Source organism: Colias philodice, chromosome 22 (assembly GCF_061535455.1).
Source record: "Colias philodice isolate Cphi_HAF_F1 chromosome 22, ilColPhil1 Martin Lab GWU primary, whole genome shotgun sequence".
NCBI lineage: Eukaryota > Metazoa > Arthropoda > Insecta > Lepidoptera > Pieridae > Colias > Colias philodice.
Genome location: NC_143107.1, coordinates 4187189 through 4202926, shown reverse-complemented (window position 1 = coordinate 4202926; position 15738 = coordinate 4187189).

Here is a 15738-nt window from a genome sequence, read left to right as displayed (position 1 = left end):
CATCTTTATCACGCTTAATTCGTTCCCGATACAAAACTTTTAAACACTTATTTTATTATTAAAGTAATGCATACTTTTCAATAATGCAAGCACGAAACGTTTCAGAGCGACTTCAATTATTATCATATGAAAATACTCAACTTCAAAGATAACAGAATATTAACACTTTTATCCCCATTTAGTCCAAAAGGGATAATTCTAAATTATCTAAAATTAGAGAATATTTAAGCCACTTTCCTAATATATTAACCACAAATCTGTAGAAATCATAGAAGTTATTACAAATAACATTCTATTCATATATGTTTTTTGGATGCGGCAAATGATACACTTATAGTCGAGTCACGGAAACTTCATAAATATTAGATACTCACAAGCTATCATGTCATAATGTTGTATGTATTTGGCTGAGTGTTTTATATAATACGATTGAGTAACGATATTATAAGGGTGCACTCACACACATCAGTCACCGTCAAGTCACCGATGACTGATCGGTGACGGTTTGTGTACGTATCCACAAACACCAGTCACCGTCATGTTGTCCGTCAGTCACGTCGCCGGTTTGACTGAATCATTGAACACATACATCAGGTTAGTGAGTGATTAGACGTGTGTCACGCTAGAGAACATGTAGCAATTGACGGTAGCACGACGCTGACTGAACTGAGACGTGACGGCACCGGGTGAGTGGGGATAAAAGTATGGTACATGTATGGAAAGATTATTTGACGTGCCTGACCGGGGACGTCACTGATAGATTTCGTGCCGGCGACTGTCGTGTGGGAACAGAGTCATACTAGAACTATTGATACATATTTTTTTTTAATCCTGTCCGGTGACGTGCCGTGACGGTGACTGATGTGTGTGAGTGCACCCTTAAGCTCTCCGATATCGGTAACTATAAGTTTCGGTACATTGTTGTTAAGGTTCATTTCCAATAGGGAAAACAGTGCATTGTTTAGGAGGAAGCATTATCATATGTATTTTTACCAGTTTTTAAGTTCCCTGGCTGCAAGTTTAGTATATTTAAAACACATATTAAACTAAATGAGTATATTTACCTATCATTATAATAATTAATTTTCTTTGACAAAAATATTCTTAAAACCTGGGTTAAATGTAGTAGCTAAATTAGCACAATCTTAACAAATGTTGGTATGAAATACGAATCTATAATATCGTTACTTCAACCCGATATTTTATCGTATCGGAGAATATAAAACGCGCAGTCCATCCGATGATTTATTGGTACGTGAATAAAGAAATATTATTGATAGTGTTAACTTCTTTTGAATATGAAGTGATAAAAAAACAAATTACTGTATTGTTACGACTCACATTTGTCTAGAATACTAGACAATTGTAGTTCATGACATGCATTTTGTACTGCAAGATTGATCGTGTATATGCGGCGTCTCTCCATTCTAAACATACAAGGGTGTGAAACTAATCAAGTATACAGATTGGAAATAACTTTTTTACAAATTTCTTCCAATCTATACAATAAGTACTCGCGGATACTTTGTAGTGAAGTAAGTAATAAGTATAGCGCTCCAAAATATTAATCAGATATAATAATTATCTATGCTTGTTTCATTCAAAAATGTAACTAAGCTCCTACTACTGCGCCCTAAAGAAAAATTGCAGATTGCAGAATCACTCTTTACTTCTCTCTAGGTATAGATCAAGGTGACATCACTACATAGTATAAAACAAAGTCGCTTTCTCTGTCCCTATGTCCCTTTGTATGCTTAAATCTTTAAAACTACGCAACGGATTTTGATGCGGATTTTTAATAGATAGAGTGATTCAAGAGGAAGGTTTTATTAGGTTTTAGACAAAGCGGGCAAAGCCGCGGGCGGTAAGCTAGTAATTAATATAAAATTCTCAAATAATTTGTAAGCAAATGCACAACTATTCGGCAACATCTCTGGCTTAATTAAGCGCAGATAATATCAAGATGAATAGCCGTGCCGCGTTTATTCCGAAAATAATGGCCCCTACAGGTGTCGCAGTAGTTAATTAAAACTTTCCGCTGAATCATTATTACGATTTTTGCTATAATATTAATATAATGTTTAAAGTGTTTGGATATAAAATACTACATAAAAAAGAGCGTGTGTCCGGAGCACACATGGCAGAAATGAAACTACTTTGACAAAATTTAGAGATACCTAATTGTCGCCTTACTCCATTGCGTGACGGTATTGCAATGACGCGACCCAGAAATTTTACTCTCAATGCGCCTATACAAGTTTCACTTCAATAACTAGCTGTCCCGGCAAACGTTATTCTGCCACAAAAAATACAAAATTTCATGAGAATCGGTCCAACCGTTCTGGAGGAGTATGGTAATTGGTAACTAACATTGTGACGAGAATTTTATATAAAAGAACCACAAAAGATTCGCTTTTGTTTCACTTTGCTCGAAGAAAATCTAGCTAATTTTCATCAGGCCAGGTAACTTTTTATTAGTGTGAGAACTTTTAGGATAACGGTAATTCACTTCCTAAATAAACAAAGGAGTTTTTGTTCTCTATATTACATAGGTATGGAAGAAAAATGTTTTTCTGTATATCTCATTTTATTACTTGTGGCTTGAGTAACAAATTACAATGTTAAAGATTAATTTAATAAATCAGTTCTTTAGAGTGTAGAGTGAGTGTGAGTGAGTAGAGTGTTGCCAAACATACCTTATATACATCTATAGTAATATATAAAGAGGATTGAATATTTATTTCCTTATAAAGATAAACATAATAAGTACTGGGCCGTAAATTAATATTATATCATTACAACTAGCTTACTTTTTATTAGGTCTGCTTATAATTTATTAGGTTTGTCTCAAACCTAATAAATTATACACTAAAACCTTCCTATTGAATCACTCTATGTATTAAAAAAACCGCATCAAAATCCGTTCCGTAGTTTTAAAGATTTAAGCATACAAAGGGACATAGGGACACAAAAAGCGACTTTGTTTTATACTATGTAGTGATGATATTACATGTTTACCCAGAAACATTTTCAGGCAATGTAATAGAGGCATGTACAAAATAATACAATAAAATATACAGCACGTACTAGGTACTTCAGAAAACTGTAAATGTGTTTTCAAGAAATACTTAAGTAAAATAACTACACAACCACAAGATTGAGTCTCACTATTAAAATAAAGCACGTACACAATAATTTTTATATCGTTGCTAAACACTCCTAGGCCAGTGGAAATTAACATTAAATTCGCAAAGCACGATGTAGATTTGAATTTTTGGTATGTTGTTTGGATCAGTTAGGGTGATGTAAATCCCAATTTGCAACTTCGAAAAAGTTGTGCTCGCTGCGCACCACGTGATAAACTGCGAAAATTTTGGACTTTTTTCACTTTTTGCTCTAAAAGTCATAAACTATGCGTTTCCGACAAGTATGATTCAGTACATAAATTAAGGTTATTAAATTTGCAACAATTTAAGCCTAACCGCAGCTCTCTAAACCTTATAACGACTAAACTGTGGCCATTCGAAGATGGTTCATTTTTCCCGAAATATTGAAATTTTTAGTTTTGCTCCCGTTTGAAGCAAAATATTGGCAAAAACCGCTCGTTCTATGAGAAGTTCGTATAATAAAGTTGTAGTGCATTTAATTTTCTTTCATAAGAGCATAGAACAAAGTCTGTGAGACAAATATTTCACACACAATATCTGAACAAGTGATAACTGCGTTAAAAACAACCGACTTCAAACTTGCACTTGCAACATTTACAAATATATAGACAAAAATGCTCATAAAATAAAAACTACTGGGCCTATCCGAATAAAATTTTTATGGGACCAATTCGACACCATCCCGCATCGAACAAAAAAAGAATCACGTAAATCGGTTCAGAAACCTCGGAGTAATCGGTGTACATACATAAAAAAAAAAAAAAAAAAAAAACATACCGGCCGAATTGATAACCTCCTCCTTTTTTTTGAAGTCGGTTAAAAACAAAAAGAAGGTAGAAATAGATTTTTAAAGAATTGAAACTGAGAGCATATAAAATCATAAAAAGAATAATACTTTTTCATTTGCAGGATAGGTAATTAACAAAATTACAAAATTTGGGAAAGTAGGAAAAAAGATTATACGCAAATAATAAACTGCGAAAATTTTGGACTTTTTTCACTTTTTGCTCTAAAAGTCATAAACTATGCGTTTCCGACAAGTATCATTCAGTACATAAATTAAGGTTATTAAATTTGCAACAATTTAAGTCTAATTAAAGCTCTCTAAATCTTATAGCGACTAAACTGTGGCCATTCGAAGATGGTTCATTTTTCCCGAAATATTGAAATTTTTAGCTTTGCTCCCGTTTGAAGCAAAATATTGGCAAAAACCGCTCGTTCTATGAGAAGGTCGTATAATAAAGTTGTAGTGCATTTAATTTTCTTTCATTAGAGCATAGAAAAAAGTCTGTGAGACAAATAGTTCACTCACAATATCTGAAAAACAAAAAGAAGGTAGAAATAGATTTTTAAAGAATTGAAACTGAGGGCATATAAAATCATAAAAAGGATAATACTTTTTCATTTGCAGTATAGGTAATTAACAAAATTACAAAGCTAATTAAATTTGCAACAATTTAAGCCAAACCGCAGCTCTCTAAACCTTATAACAACTAAGCTGTGGCCTTTCAAAGATAGTCAGTTTTTCCCGAAAATTTCAAATTTTTAGTTTTGCTCCCGTTTGAACCAAAATATTGGCAAAAACCGCTCGTTCTATGAGAAAGTCGTATAATAAAGTTGTAGTGCATTTAATTTTCTTTCATTAAAGCATAGAACAAAGTCTGTGAGACAAATAGTTCACTCACAATATCTGAAAAACAAAAAGAAGGTAGAAATAGATTTTTAAAGAATTGAAACTGAGGGCATATAAAATCATAAAAAGGATAATACTTTTTCATTTGCAGGATAGGTAATTAACAAAATTAAATTTTCTACAACTTTATTTTATGACCTTCTCATAGAACGAGCGGTTTTGCCAATATTTTGGTTCAAACGGGAGCAAAACTAAAAATTTGAAAATTTCGGGAAAAACTGACTATCTTTGAAAGGCCACAGCTTAGTTGTTATAAGGTTTAGAGAGCTGCGGTTAGGCTTAAATTGTTGCAAATTTAATTATCTTTGTAATTTTGTTAATTACCTATCCTGCAAATGAAAAAGTATTATCCTTTTTATGATTTTATATGCCCTCAGTTTCAATTCTTTAAAAATCTATTTCTACCTTCTTTTTGTTTTTCAGATATTGTGAGTGAACTATTTATCTCACAGACTTTGTTCTATGCTCTAATGAAAGAAAATTAAATGCACTACAACTTTATTATACGAACTTCTCATAGAACGAGCGGTTTTTGCCAATATTTTGCTTCAAACGGGAGCAAAACTAAAAATTTCAATATTTCCGGAAAAATGAACCATCTTCGAATGGCCACAGTTTAGTCGTTATAAGGTTTAGAGAGCTGCGGTTAGGCTTAAATTGTTGCAAATTTAATAACCTTAATTTATGTACTGAATCATACTTGTCGGAAACGCATAGTTTATGACTTTTAGAGCAAAAAGTGAAAAAAGTCCAAAATTTTCGCAGTTTATCACGTGGTGCGCAGCGAGCACAACTTTTTCGAAGTTGCAAATTGGGATTTACATCACCCTAACTGATCCAAACAACATACCAAAAATTCAAATCTACATCGTGCTTTGCGAATTTAGGGTTTTTTAGTGTCGATTTCTACTGGCCTATCCAGCCAGTTTTCTTAAGAAGCAATATCAAGCTTAATGCCCCTACAAAAGTGGCCTAAAACACAGTTGACAGATATATACTACGTACATACAGTTAGGAAACTAAGCCCCCCCCATGAAATTATGACGTATAGCTATAGGGCTGTTACTTTTTGATATTTAACCGACTTGAAAAATAAAGGAGAAGGTTATCAATTCGGCCTGTATATTTCTGTTTGCTTTTTTTTCAGAGTTGATTTTGTGGTAATTTGGAGATTAAAACCCGTTAAAATACAAAAATGGTGTAGCCTAAATATGAATTTACAAGAAGAAACAATCCGCTTGTAAAAGTAAATACGTTTTTATCAGTGCTATATTTCGAAATCTAGTTTTGTTATGGACGCCGAAGGCTATTTAATGTACCTAAATTATTTATAATGCTTGATATTTGTATTATACATATATATTCAATAATTATTTTAAACCAGAATTTACAATACTTGTATGTAGGTATACCTACTAAATTATTTTTAAAACGATAAATTAAATTAAATTAAAAAACACAAAATTTGCAAAAATAAATTAAAATTATTATTATACGAGCATAGAACCTCTACCTTTTTGTTTTAGGAAGAAAAAGAAAATAGTTTGACAGGCTTAGTGCTTGACAAAGTGGAGACGCCACGTATCGATAAAAATACAATAATTATAATATCTATCTTTTTCTTCCCTAATATTTACGTAATTATGCACATAAATTTAAACAAGATTTTTTTAAGGTTTCCTTTTTTTATATTTTCGTGCTCTTCTAGATTGCGTAAAAAATAGATGCGATCTTTAAACAGACTGGACTCCTAATAGGTACTATTTGTAGCTATCATTTTGATAGAAAATATGTCAACATAATATAAAACTCATACTGCCATATCTATAGAAATTAAAAAATAGTCTCTTTTTAACTTGTAGTCAGATATGGTATTTACAAATATATTTATTGAAAGGGCTACAAACTCAAACAATCGATATTTATTTAATGTGAATTGACATCACTTTAAACTTTTTTCCATACTATATTCAAAATCTGTGGATGTGTCACCCGCTACTATCGATCCCCCTCAATACCCTTGTAAACACGCTTGATGGGGGGGGAGCCATTTCGAACATTTTGTATGAAGTTTCCTTACTGTATGTATCTGTATATTGTGCCTAAAAGCTGGTGTCACGTTTTATGAAGGCGGTTTTATAGCAAGTTGCTGAAACGTCATCTGTCAGTTTTATGTTTACTAAAAATGCCTATAGACATAAGGTAACAATGCCGATACTATAATAGTAAAAAGTTATGTGGTGATAACTGTAAGTAGAGTATTTTCTAGCGTACTCTAAAGCAGCCCCGCGAAAGATGCTCTAAAAGGTCTCATGTGAATTTTATCTATCCACACGGTTTACTCTGTACCATGTTATTAGCGTGCTTTGTCTTTATACCTAGTAAAAAGATTTTAATAAATTTTCAATTTGAAAAAGAGAAGCTCTTAGAAACACGTACCACAAATTTACATACAAGAACAGTCCTAACCAATAATCTGATTTCAAGAAAAAGTAATGAAGAGATTACATAACGACTGGTAATCTAAAGCCAAAATATATTAAAGAAAACAAACAAAGCTACATTGAAATATTCCATAAGAAATACCGTATTTGGATAATTAAGACTTTGCTTCAGGGCAATATTAATGAGACGCCCATAAAGATAAAAGTTCTAATTTTTTGTTTTATATTGAAGTATTCTCTTGTATCCCAATTAAGGTATCTTTATCTTATAATACTGGATTTACGTGTAATTAATTAAAGATTTAAGACGATTCTAATAATTAAAGAAAATGATATCTCATTATTTACGCGGGAGGGGAATGACCGGAGGATTTTTTTCGGCTTATTGCTATTTGAACTCGAATTCATAAGTTATCTTTATTTATTTAGATATTTGATTACTTTGTTTGCAAGCAAACAATACTAATACAATGTCTGATTTCGAAGACTGCTGTGTATATATGAATTGTAAGGCCTATAAGTATTGTTTTCTAGATTATTATAATATTTTATAGTTTTTGTCTGTCCTAAATTGTTCATAATTAGATGAGACAAATTGAACTCATTTTAGTTAGTTGAACTCATTGTAATACGTAATTTAGAGTTGTCTGCTATCCTCCTAATCATTATAAGCATGGCCTACGACTCCCCTTAACCTTCTCTTTCCCAAAAAACAAACAATGTTTCTGATCCACAGTTGAACAAAGTTAGTTCATCTTAAAATTTATGACCCAATAAAAGTGACTATAAAATCCGATACATTTCTTGCACAGAGTTCTGAAATATAAGTTATTTGGGTCTCCTTGCTCTTTTGAATAAACTTTGAAAAATGAGTTTGACAAGTTTTTGATTGGTGAATTATTTAAGGAAGTCCCTGTGTCTCCAGTCTCGTTATTTATAACGGAAAATTATTTGCATTTGTTTCAAGTTTTCGAGTCACGGTTTTTGTTCTTGCGGGTTATTTATTTAAGATAATATAATATGTTTATAGACTCTCCCTATAAAAGTAATATTGCTTTATCTATTATATTTACGAAATTGTGTGAATAACTAAAAAATCGATCACGCTTACAGATAGAATGTCTTGAATCTACGCCAATGCCCTAAATACAGTACTTTTACTTGACTACGCTTGACTTTAATTAAACACCAACTATATGGCAGTCTAAATTTCAAAACAATATAACACTTATTTTAAACCTTTAAAAGGGATGTCGCAACATTGATTCAAGCAAACACAGATATGAAACTAAAGAAGTTAATATCAAATATGAGTCACAAAATGCAAACATGGCTCTATTATACCAAATACATGTTATAGTTTCATAAAAGTTTACGACTAGTATTTGTTTAAGCACCAGTGGAACTAAGAAACCTGTCCACCAGAATTGGAAGACCTCTCAAACTATATAATTGGTCGACACGTCCTCATGTTTATTCAGCGGAGAGGGGTCATCTTAATTTTGTCACGCCACTCCAAAGAGACATCGCTGTCTTAGAACAAAGGCTTTGCAAATGTAGAGAGAATATACCTTGAGTTTGAAGGAATAAAGTCAGCAATCGTCTAGTAGAATGTTCGACCTCAAGTAATATTGGGTGACGAAAGGGAACAAGAGTGGAATAGAGCCGAGTATTATTTAAATTATTATATTAATATAATATCAAAATTATATTAAAGAAAAAATAATGTGCATTATTATATGTTATTATTTTTAACCTCCACTTTTCCATTTATTGCATTTTCAATGTCAATATGCGATTAAAATAAATTGCCAAAAGACCTGCCTCTTAAGCTTAAAATATACTTTCTTCAAACTACTAAAAATGATTATTAACAAAATTCTGTGAGAATTGCGGCAAATTTAAAAAGCTTATATTATTTTAGTACCAACATCGTCTCCACAGATTTCTCCGTTCACAATGGCAGCAGTTTTATCACACGTTTGGCAGTCGGCAGCACTTACACTTGCTGCATCTGAACTCTTGAAATATGGAAATTGAATCTCGTTACTGTTTCTGTACGCTACATCAGTCTTTTTATAATTAATTATTTTATACAATTGATAAGATAAATGGCCAATATTATGTAGATTTAAATTATCCAGCATATTAATATTTTATAGATACTCCTATTTAGGTATATATATATATATATTATAGTTACCTAAGAAGCTCATATTAAATATTCAAAATTAAAATAATTGATTTCTTAATTTCATAATAAGTTAAAAAAAATGTGTACGTGTACTAGTGTACACACGTAAGAAGTGAAACTTCTTTATGACCTTATATAACTTTACAGAAATACGTCAATCACGCGTGTAAGGGATAAAAACAAGATGGCGCGTAACGGAAAAATGTCACGCGTAACGAAAAAAATGTTACACTAAATTTTTTTCCAACCCCGATAAAGAAGTTTCACGTCATAAAAGTTAAGCTACTGCATTTTTTTATTGGAACACTCCTAGTAGACAAAAGAAATGCTTGCGCGATGTTCTGCTCCTTAAAAAATCCGAAAAATGTAACGCAACACCTGTAAGAAGGTATATAATATCATCCAGTTACCCATAGTTTAACAACCATAATATTATTATTATATAAAAACTCCATAATACTCGGGTACCACCAGAAGGACGGTACCCGGTCTTTTGGAAGGCTTACGTGGGGACACGGATCCAACACGCAGAGGCCCTTTTGAGAGTTTTAATGTGTTATGGGACACCAGCCGCAGCCTGCCCATGACTGCACTATATAGAGATACAGCCCTGGGCAGTCCGCGGCCGATGTAGGACTATTACAGAAAATGGAAAGAAATAACTGGACTATGGAAAGGGGTGCTATGTGGACAGGTTACTGGGTCTATAGGAACTATGGCGTCTGCCTTTCTACAACAAAGTTTGTAAAAATATATTGGCAGACGGTGACTCGCCCTCTCACAGATGGGCCCTCTAAAAAGTCGCTGTAACTTAGCAACAAGAGGGCAACATGTCGTGAGCAGCTAAGGGTGGAGAGGCGTCCCTGGACTTTAAACGACGATCACGCGCTCCCTGAGGGTCCAGCATCACGTGCCCACTCGCCACTTACGCTTCGCATCCACCCTTCGAGCTAAAAGCTCTCGCGACTCCACTCTGGCCGGCCGGTTAAGGCAAGCCAGAGGTGGGGGTTCTGTCCTCGTCAGGCTTCACTCCGACCGGCCGGTGAAGTCGAGCCGGAGATGAAGACAGGGGCCTCCCCCGGGAGCACTCGGTTCCCGCGGGGTCGCTACTCCCCGACACCCCGCCACAAGGTGTCCTGCGGGTTGACTGATTGCACGGGTGGAATATCTATTATCACGTAAACAATAGATATCCCAACCGTGGGCGATGGGGTCGTCACATCCCTACGCCCTTTTATTATATAATATTATTATTATATAATATTACCTACTTTGTAAGTTTTTGACTTGCGACTTGCGATTCCTGTAAATGCCGCTAGGTGCGACCTAAAAAAATATATTACCATCCAAATCAAGATCCTTATTCCCAAAAATGGAAACTTCATGAGTTAAAATTTGCTAACAAAAGTATTGAAATTTGAAACAGGAAGAAAGTCGGGATTTCCTTTGAGACTGTGCGGGGAAAGCTGTAAAATTCTGGTATTTGTGAACTTTCTGAAAACTTGGGTAACCACTAAAATGTTAAAAATCATGAGACTCGTGTTTTGTTTATACTTGCTTTTCTTTCTTTTAAATATATTTATTATTAAAATTATAAAAAAAATTATTTAAATTATAAAAAATATTATCTAAAGCAAAATTGTATGTGTTGCAGTCCATGTAGTTTCAAATACATCGCATACTTTCGACGAAAACTCCTCGTCAGGTTGCCTGGAAGAAATTGCTTTTTAGCAATGAAAACCTTATTGCACATTACCTACATTTTTTACATTTTAATAGTCGTAGTGGTACTATAAAGGATAATTAATAATTTTAGTCTCAAAGACCGATAACGTTTATTAAGGCAAAAAAATAGCTCGCAATACTTAATGATTACAGAGCCAGATAAAGATCGTGAAATTCGTGTTATGGCTCTTATGAAAACGCTCACGACGTGGTGACAATCACAGAAACACTACACAGCGAAATTCCTGTCGTGGCTGACATCCTATAACTATTCGATCTCCAGTCTCAACGCGTTGAAGAAAAGCCATAACGTATTCTGTAATGGTACCTACTGGTTGTTTATGTGTACACGTTGTATATGAAAATGAGTCTTAATTTAATCAATATAAAATATAATATACCATACCATATTTCAGGACACTCAAAGTCGATGAATATATCCAGCAACTTTGTAAAAAGTATTTGAATAAAGAGTGAGTTAACATTAAGAATTCACGGATAGTTCTTAATGTAAATGATTTTGAGCCATCCCAGTAAGAACTATTTTATGCATGAAAAGTTGTGGAAGTCCCCTGCATATATTACTACTGTAGATGCAAATACAAGATTCCAATTTAACACTTGGCCTCCGTAATTGAATTTGTTAAGCTTAAGATATTCTTGTTGTATTTTTATTCCGTTTCAGTGTAAATCTCTTGGATGAAATTGAGTTTCAGCGAATAGTTAAAATAGAAATAGATGACGAAATTAACTTTTGTTCTCTGTTTGTTACAGACGCTTGGCTGAACTTATATTAATTAGATTTCATTATAGTAAGAGTTGTTTAGTTCAATAAATAGTGTGTATGTTACTTGATATTCTGGTATTTATCTGTATCTGTACCTATTATCTTACAGTTACAACTGTAAGATCATAATATATACAACTTCTAGATAACATTTAAGAACACAGAAGTCTGATCACGTAGTTGTCTATACAGATAATCATTGAAACAGATATTAATATCCGCTTACCGAGTAAGTAGATACGTTAATTGACTTTATACGACTCTTTAACGATAATACAAATATAATGAGGAATGTATTAACCTGCATTACAATTTACAACCCTTCACCTTTTTAAAGCAAAATGATTTTTATCAAAGTTGTAAAATTTTGAGTACACCTTTTTCAGTTAATAAAAAAATAATCTGTCTTCAAGATGTAAACAACTAAACAGTAAAAATCACGAAATAACAAAAAGCATCTGCGCCTCGATGATAAAACTTGATGATGATGAATATAAGCAAATAGAGCATTAAGTTTGTCCAAAGTAAAAAGGTCCATAATCAAGCGAAGAAAGGTAAACTGCTCAGGATATCGCGAAATTTAATTAAAATAAATTCTCGTATTCATATTATACGGGTTTGTTACAGCGACTTGTCGAAATAAGGATTTTTGTGCGACGACTCTATGAAACAAAATTATTTGTTGTATGAGTTAAGGTTGAGTGATCTTTTAAATATTCGATGTGATATTGAAAATAATTTTATTACAGAGAAAATCAAGCAGGTTATAAGCAATTTTTTTTCAGTCCAGTTCCAAAAAAAATAATGCATGAATAAGATGTAAGACAAGAAAATATATATCTAATATAGACAATATAAACATTAATATTATGATATATTAATATTATCAATATAACTAATTATTTAACTTCAACGTCAAACTTATAGCTATAATTAGCGAGCAGCGATTCCCCAAATTGCACCTTCATTAATCTAATTACATTTCCGATAGTATATCTATTCGCTATCAAAGTGTTTAGTTGAGACATGTTAATTATTCGACGCACGTGACATCGTATTTGATTTCAAACGCTGAATCCTTGATTTGGAATATCCTTTATGATTTGGATTTGCTATTTATATTAATATTGTCTGTGTAACTATACCTATTATATATTATAGGTACAAATTGAGAACTTTCGTTGTTTTTTTGGGTAAAGACTAAAGTCGATAAAATGGCGTATTCTTTGTAATTTGTATAAAAATCTACCACACTTGCAGGTTACCTACTAAAAATTAAAAATATTTATTCTACTTGCGTAATAATTTAAATACGGTACATTAATTTTGTTTATAGCAACAACGTCTATTTAAAATATAGATTGTACTGTTATTTTTTTTATTTCATATTTCCAGACTTATTTTAAAACGTCACAATTCGACTATCACCTGCAACATTCAGCGCCACGTTGGCTGCGTAAGGGATTACTCTAAATAAATAAGTCTGTAAAACCTTGGTAACTTCGAGCATAATACAGTTTATGACTAAAACCATACGCTACGTGACCCCGCATTGCTTAACTTGAATTTCGTTCAGAACTTTCCAGATGAAATATTGATACTTTGAGAGGAAAGTTTTTGTTCATTACTTCGGTTAGCACTTAGGTGCGACGTGTGCAAAGTTCGATTTATGCGATACTCCTTAGCTACGTATACAAATGACCGATTAACCCTTCTATGGGTAATGTAAACAGAAAACAAGCATTAATAATTATGAGACATGCATTAATAGTATTATTCATTTTAATATATCTTCTTTGGAATTAAAAATGATCTTTTATTCAAGGTATTAATATATTATTATTATATTTAGATTAGACTAGCTGGGCCCCGCGGTTTTACCCGCATTGCTCCGCTCTTGTTAGTCTTAGCGTGATGATATATTATAGCCTATCGCCTTTCTCGATAAATGCACTGAAAGAATTTTTCAAATCGGACTAGTAGTTCTTGAGATTAGTGCGTTCAAACAAACAAACTCTTGTTTTAATAGATACTGATTGATATGCTTAATATTAAGATAGTGATAGTTTTATATGTATATTTATACGTTTGCTTATATCGTCTAGAACTTTACGAATGTTTAAACAAAACTATATAATATCCCTGATATGACTCTTACTATAAAGGTAATCATAAAGGTCCTTCCAAGAAAGAGTCATACACAAGACTTCTTTTCAAGCCAGTTTTTAAGCTTCAAAAGCTTTATATGGAAGTTTTATACAATGTAAAAGTTCTAAATATGTGTTAGGAATAATTCCGTACTCAAAAAACTATTCTTATTTTCATTTATCGATATTTTTTGTATGTTCTTCATAAGATAGTGTTTGGATTTCAAACATTTAACAATATATTTTTACTACTTATTTTATATCATTAAAAATGACAAAATTGAAAATTATAGCAGATATTTTCCATACGCGTCAATTTTGTTTGTACAGCTTGCAAAATATTAATTGCGTTTTCAGAAAACAAAAATTAATTGACATAATTATTCTGCGAATTTTGTATGTTAACTACTGTTTAAATACGAAAAGATTCTTCTTCAGACTTCATTATATTAAAATTATACGAAAACTATCCTTGATTTTAATTTTTTTTTTTCAATTTAGATTTAGCTTGTTTTGATTTTTCATTTGCTACTTCCAGGAATTTGAATAAAAACAAGAACACATATTATTATTAGCAATAGACTAGGCTTAATTTCTAAGAAACGATATTTCTTGTTTACTATAACGACAAAACATATTTTTCGTGTTATAAAAACTTGTTTGGTTTTCTTCCTATTATAGCGATCATTATGAGAACCAAAAAAGCTAAATTTTATTAAAAATACGACCAGTTCATTTTCTAAAAGAATTTTCCATTACTCTATACCTTGGTGAAAACACACGAGAATATATTGGTTCACAAACGTCGCTGTTGTCGTTAAACATTATAAAATATTAAAAAGAAAAAGACGGATTTTATTACCGAGACGATTGTAATGGTCTACGTGGTTAGAAAATGTTTATCGCGTGCATTTTTCGTAGATGTAAGTATATCGTAAAACAGAAGTGTCACAGTAGTAGTGTCTTTACTGTTGTCGTGGCTTGGGTATTGCATTATTTCTCTACAATATTTTATGTAAGTTAGTCATTCAAAAAACATACCATGCTTTCCTTCTGTTTCAATACAGACATAAAAATTAACAATTTTATAAACAAAACTAAAGAATTGAGAAAAAATAACAGCAAAATTTCCACTCTCCATTTTATAAAGTATACTTAATATTGAATAGGCACAGAAGCGCACACATTTTCATAATATACCTACAGATTAATTATTAACACTATCAATTATTGATATTCCCTTTCAGTGTGTTTCATAGAACCTCTTTAATACTAATTTCTCACAAATTTGGCACACAAAGGAGCCACAGGATCGAGGTCCACATAACAACATAATGAAGAACGCGGCGTTTATTTCTAAACGTATTCCTAGATGTTTAAAATCCTTGTGGAAAATTCAATCGAACGCCAGTCATACGGCAATCTTGAGTTGCGATACTTTATGAGTTTAATCAAAGAATTCTCGTTCTAAGTAAATCACTAAAGACCTCAGTACTACCTCCGTGTAATACATCGTACTTCGGAGCTACAGAGGTACCTAATTTCAAAAAGCTATATAAATGAGTGAAATAAAAATCGTAT